Below are 6,000 nucleotides of genomic sequence, written 5' to 3'. Positions count from 1 at the left end.
GGTGACAGGGACAAAGAAAAAAATTATTCTTAGATTTGGCAAAGCCCCCGGCCTGTGAAAGAGAAAAGGGGGGACAGCCACAGAGTGACAGGGACAGAGACCTCCCCTGGGGCAGGGCAAGTGTGACATTGTCCCCTGTGTGTGTGGCCTTCCCGGGGTGGGGGTTTTACACCTGAGCCAGTTTGGGTAAGGGGGGTGGTGTTCACCCCCTGAGCAGGGATTCCCCCACTGTTTCAGGTTGCAGTGTAAGATGGAACCAAATGCATGTTTGCAATGCCCATCTTCATCAACTGCTATAAACAGGTGGGGCACTGTTCTTGATCTCTTCCATGACTCAGCCCTGATAACGCCCTCCAGGGGAGATATCTTCTGGGAATGGGCCATTGAGTGTCACTGCAGGACTGATAAAATTCCATCCTCCCATTGTGGGATGCTCCGCCCAGGGGGAGGATCCAAGCATTCCTACCTGCATATAAGGTGAGCCTTGCAACACCAGGAGCAGCTTGCCTACTGGATTCCCAGAGGACAAGAGCTCCAGAACCACCCCTGGACCTTCAGAGGAAGACCAGACCCTTCTACAGGATCACTGCTTGGACAGAATCACGTTCATCACTCCCACAGGACTGCAGCCACCATTTAATGGGACTGCTGCCACCAGCCTGAGCAGCAACAGGGTGTCAGGTTATATCCTGACTCTGTCAGTTTAGGGCAGTGTTTCTGTAGCATTGCCTTGATCTTCTTTTCTTATGAAATTGTAATTATGGTTTAGACCCTCCCCAGGTTTGCCTCCCACCGGAGAAGCGGTTTCAAACCCAGGTCAGGGTGCTCTGAGGAGGAAAGACCCACCCTGAGCCAGGAAGGTGGACAGAGCTTCAGCCAGAGCTCGGAGCTGGTGGCCCATGAGCAGCTTCATGATGGGGAGAAGCCCCACAAGTGCTTGGAGTGTGGGAAGAGCTTCAGGCAGAGCAGCACCCTGATCAGCCACCAGATGATCCACACTGGGGAATGGCCCTATGAGTGTGGGGAGTGTGGGAAGGGCTTCAGCTGCAACTCCACCCTCATCATCCACCAACGCATCCACACTGGGGAGAGGCCCTACGAGTGTCCCCAGTGTCAGAAGAGGTTTCAGACCAGCTCCAGTCTCCTCCAGCACCAGCAGATTCACTCAGAGGAGAGGCCCTTCCGCTGCCCTGACTGTGGGAAGGGCTTCAAGCGCAACTCCACCCTCATCACCCACCAGTGCATCCACGCTGGGGAGAGGGTGAGGCCCTACGAGTGTCCCCAGTGTCAGAAGAGGTTTTACACCAGCTCTGATCTCCTCCTGCATGAGCGGATTCACACGGATGAGAGGCCCTTCTGCTGCCCTGACTGTGGGATGGGCTTCAAGCGCAACTCCCACCTCATCAGGCACCAGCGGATCCACACCGGGGAGAAGCCCTACGAGTGTGGGGAATGTGGGATGAGCTTCAGCCAGAACTCTAACCTGATCTCCCACCACAAGACCCACACCAGGGAACGGCCCTATGAATGTGGGGAATGTGGGAAGAGTTTTAGGCAGAAGTCTCTCTTGATCTGCCACCAGAGGATCCACACTGGGGAAAGGCCATACAACTGCGGGGAATGTGGGATGACCTTTAGTAGGAAGACCCAAATGATCATCCACCAAATGATCCACACAGGGGAGAGGCCCTACCAGTGCCCCGAGTGTGGGAAGAGGTTTCACACCAGCTCTCAGCTCCTCCAGCACCAGCGCATTCACACGGATGAGAGGCCCTTCCTCTGCCCTGACTGTGGGAAGGGCTTCAAGCACAACTCCACCCTCGTCACCCACCGGCGCATCCACACTGGGGAGAGGCCCTACGAGTGTCCCCAGTGTGGGAAGAGCTTCACCAGCAGCTCTCACTTGACCAGACACCAACGGAGGCACCAGTAAAAGAAGCCCTGCGAATGCCCCAACTGCAGGAAGAGTTTAATGCACTGCTCCAGCTTTATCCCCCATTGGAGACCCCACGTTGGGAAGAGCCCTGGTGATCCATGTTCCCTGTGATCCATGCTGGGAAGACACCTGTCCCTTTTCCCGCCCCTGCCAATGACGTGATGTGGGATTGGAGAACATGAGGGTCTGGCCATGGCCCTGTCATTACATTCACTCCCACCTCAGGTCATTGCCAGGGGCAGGAAAGGGACTCTCTCTCTCTCCCCCTGAGGAAAAGGGTGTCCTTTCCAGATAGGAGGAAATACATTGCCAGGAAGAACTAGTTGTTGATGCTGTAGTTTTCTCTGTAAATAGTTTTACTTATCCCTTCTGTTGTCAATATTGTTTTTCTTCCTGTTTGTTCTTTATCTCGTTGCAGTTCCCAATAAATTGTTCTTATCCCAGCCCGGGATCTTTGCCTTTTGTGCTTTCCATGGCAGGCGGGAGGGCAGCGAGGGCAGCGCGGTTTTAGCGGGAGCAGGAAATTGGGGAATCCCATTCCTGAAGCCCGGCCCGTGGAAACCGAGCATCCCAGCTGGTGCCAGCCCTGGTGGCCATGGCAACCACCCCTGGCATGGGGTCTCCATGGAGCTGCCAAGGGACTGAGCATAGCAACAGGGGGCTGGTGATGGTTGCTATGGAAACTGCCCATAGTAACAGTGGACTGGTGATGGTTGCCTGCTAAGGATCAGATTTGTCACAGGCCCTCAGAAGGGTTCCATGGGGACATTCCAAGAATCTCCAGGCTGCTCCAGAGCTGGAATGTCACAGGCAGGGCTCCATGGAGACCTCCGAGGGGTTTCTGGGATGGTAAAGAGCCCTGTGGTCAGAGGCAGTCACAGCCATTCCATGGTGACATCCCAGGAGTCCCCAGGCTGCCAGAGAGCTGGGTTGTCCCAGACACTCACAGGGGTTCCTGTGATGGGCACAGTGGGAGCTTCAGGCAACATTTATTAGAGGAGCTCCTGTTGGGTCACAAGGTGCAGAAACGATCCCCAATGCTCCCCATAGATCCCCAAATGTCACTGTGTAATCAGTGTTCCGTGGTTTCTTTCCAATGGAAAACAACCATCCTTATCCTCCAGGTGTCCATGTCTGAAATTGGGATTCCACCTCCAAAATTCTGGATATCCAAAGGTTGCTCCCAGGCACAATCTGCCAGTACCATCAAGCCTGGCTGGCCTTGGCCTCTGGTGACTGCCCCTGCAACACTGGGGCTGGGTCCTTCCCTTCCCATGGAGATCACTGGGACACTGTGGAGACCTCATGGAACCAAGGGGATCATTGTGGCACCACTGGAGCCCATGGAACCAAGGGGCCATGGTGACCCAGCGGGGCTTCATGGAACCCAGAGACCATTATGGCTCTGTGGGGCCTGATGGAACCATGGAGACCATTGGGACCCTTCAGGGCCTGGTGTCACCAAGGGGGCATTATGGCACCTCAGGGGCTCAGGGAAGTGAGGGACCATTGGGACACTGTGGGGCCCCATGGAACTGAGGGAACATGGAACAGACCTGGCTGGTTTGGTCTCCCAGGGCCACCTGACAGGTCTGGCTGATGTTGCAATGTCAAGGAATGCCTCTCATCAGCTCCTGGAACACTGGGGCTCCGTGCTTTCCTTGCTATAGAAAAGAACCCTCCCTCTTTTTAAATGTCCATTGCCAAAATTGGTATTCTCTCTAAAAATTTTCCTATATGCAAGAGTTTCTCTCAGAAAAAAACCTGCCACTTCTGGCTGGCCTTGTCCTCTGGTGGTCACCTCTCTTCTGCCTGGCAAACACTGGGGCTCTGTTCCTTCCTTCCTATGGAAAAGAACCAACCTTCATGTCCAGGGTCCATGGCCAAAATTAGAATTTGGCCTCCCAAATTCCATATATCCAAAGATTGGTCCCAGACAACAGTAGCAAGGACAGACAGGTCAGGCTGGCCGTGTCCTCTGGTGATTTTCTTAGACTCTGAGCTGAATGCTTTCAGTTGAAAAAAACTTGGAAAGGGCCCAGAGATCTCCCAAGAAGCATTTTTGAGGACTTGGGCACATATGCACTATATATGGACAAAGGAGCTCTTGGCTCTGTGCTGTTGGGAGGGTTTGGCATCATGGAAGTGATGTTCTAAGAGAAGCTGCTAGCAGTTTCCTCCACGTCTGACAAAAAACCACTGAGTAATTATCTTTGAGAATTGACAATCTGTTAAACCAGTAAGGAAACTGTACACGCCTCTGTGAAGACACATGGTAAAGATGGGAAAGCCTGGGAGGGTCTCTTTCCCTTCTGGCTGGCACAGAGGTAACAAGGCCAGCCCAGCTCCCCATCTCAGCCAGGGCGGGCCATGTGGGTTCTCTGCTTGCTTTTTCTACTTCTCTTGGGCTTGGGATTGAAGGCACTTGAGATGACAGTAGGTGTTCAGACTCAGGTGTTTATTGTTTCTTACCCATGTTACATTCTTAAGGCCGTGAGTTCTGCACTCTTTCATTAGCAGGGCACAAAATGGCTAACTATCTCTTGTTACAAGGTCTTTTAAGGCTAAACTATCCAATTAAGAAAAGATACCTAAATTATTTTCCCTTTTAACCCAATAATTGATCATTTGAAGCCTGCAATGCAGACTTTTATGTCCAATTACAAAATACCACCCAAACCCATGAAGAAGAAGGAAGAAGGTGAAGAAGAAGGAAGAAGGTGAAGAAGAAGGAAGAAGGTAAAGAAGAACAAGCTGTCTTCACCCTAAAACCTCCATCTGGCTTCATATTTATTATTATCTTCTAAAACCCCGAAGTCTTAAGATTTTTCTGTGATATTATACACTTCTAACCAACTACACACCCATAATCCCAATGCTATTGATCAATTTTGGAAGCCTTCTCCACAGCCTCAGGTCAAATGCAGCGTTCTCTTGCAGGTCTGTGCCTTTCAGCAGAGAAAGTTTAAATTTCTCAGCATCCAGGGTTCCAGCAGGGCCGGGCGGCTCCTGCCGTGGGGCCGGGCCCCTTCCCAGGGACCCCGCCAGGCCCCATCGGCTGCCGGGCAGGGCAGGGGAGGCCGCGGGGCCGAGGCCGGGCCGGGCCATGGCTGCAGTTGGGAACATCTGGGCCCTGCTGAGCCCTGCCCCGCTGCCAGCCCGGGCCCAGCCAGGATCCGCCGGGCCCCAGGAGCAGCCCCGGGCCGGGCCGGCTCGGCCAAGATTCTGCCACCCTTGGGCTTCAGCCGCAAGCCCCGGGCAGGGGCAGGAGAAGCCATCGGCCCCCGGCCGCGCTGCTGCTGTGCTCTGGCCTGGCTGCTGAGATCCTGGCCCTGCCCCAGCGCCGCCCATCCTGACACAGCCCCAGCGCAGCCGCTGCAGAAACCTCCATCGTAAAACAGCTCCGGCCGCAAGCACCGAGCCCGGCCGGGGGCACGGAACCATCTGCAGGCCCCAGGTGAGATATGAACTCTTTCAGTGCTTCCATCCTCCCTCCAGTGAGAGAAAAGGACAAAGTGCAGGCACACAGAGGAGCAACATGAAGACACCCAGGTCACTGAAGGGGAAGTTGAGCCCCAGATGGGAGGGATGAGGAGATGCCTTGATCTTGGGGCTGAAATCCTCTTGTAAAGCTATGGGGAAGGATGTAATTATTATATCAGACTCTCTTTTTCCCTATAACTAATTGAAAATATGGGAGATGACTTGTTCAGCAAAGGCCTCCATGGTAAAGTAAGCAAATGTTGAAGTAGCTGTGATCCCATCAGAGGTTTAAAAAGAGAAAGAGAAGAGTGGTGAGACCCTGTGTCCTCAGGGAGAGAAGAAGAAGATCTCTGTTCCCAGAGAGGAAGATTATTTCAGAAATAGATGAAGAGAATCTTTGCTCTTGAACAGCTCATCTTTAAACTCATACCCCATAAGCTGACATGGCCAAAAACACAGCTGTGGGAAAAGCTATGAAAAATGGGAGGGACTTCACAGTTGCAGATTTTCTGGGCAGCTGCTCTTCGTGGGAATTGAAAGCCACAAGCGAACTGTTTTCTTATGGAGAAATCTCCATAGCA

The 6,000-nt window shown here is 53.1% G+C and overlaps 1 pseudogene; it reads left to right on the top strand.

Moving 5' to 3' along the window:
- The first annotated feature begins 273 nt into the window (after positions 1–273).
- Positions 274–6,000, top strand: part of LOC139586973 (zinc finger protein 850-like) — a 51,188-nt pseudogene continuing 45,461 nt past the window's right edge.

Source organism: Agelaius tricolor, unplaced genomic scaffold (genome assembly GCF_023055355.1).
Source record: "Agelaius tricolor isolate 1412-34295 unplaced genomic scaffold, bAgeTri1.0.p SCAF_158, whole genome shotgun sequence".
In the NCBI taxonomy this organism is placed as follows: Eukaryota; Metazoa; Chordata; class Aves; order Passeriformes; family Icteridae; genus Agelaius; species Agelaius tricolor.
The sequence above is the reverse complement of the archived record's forward strand: the minus strand, read 5'-3'. Positions and strand labels throughout refer to the sequence as shown.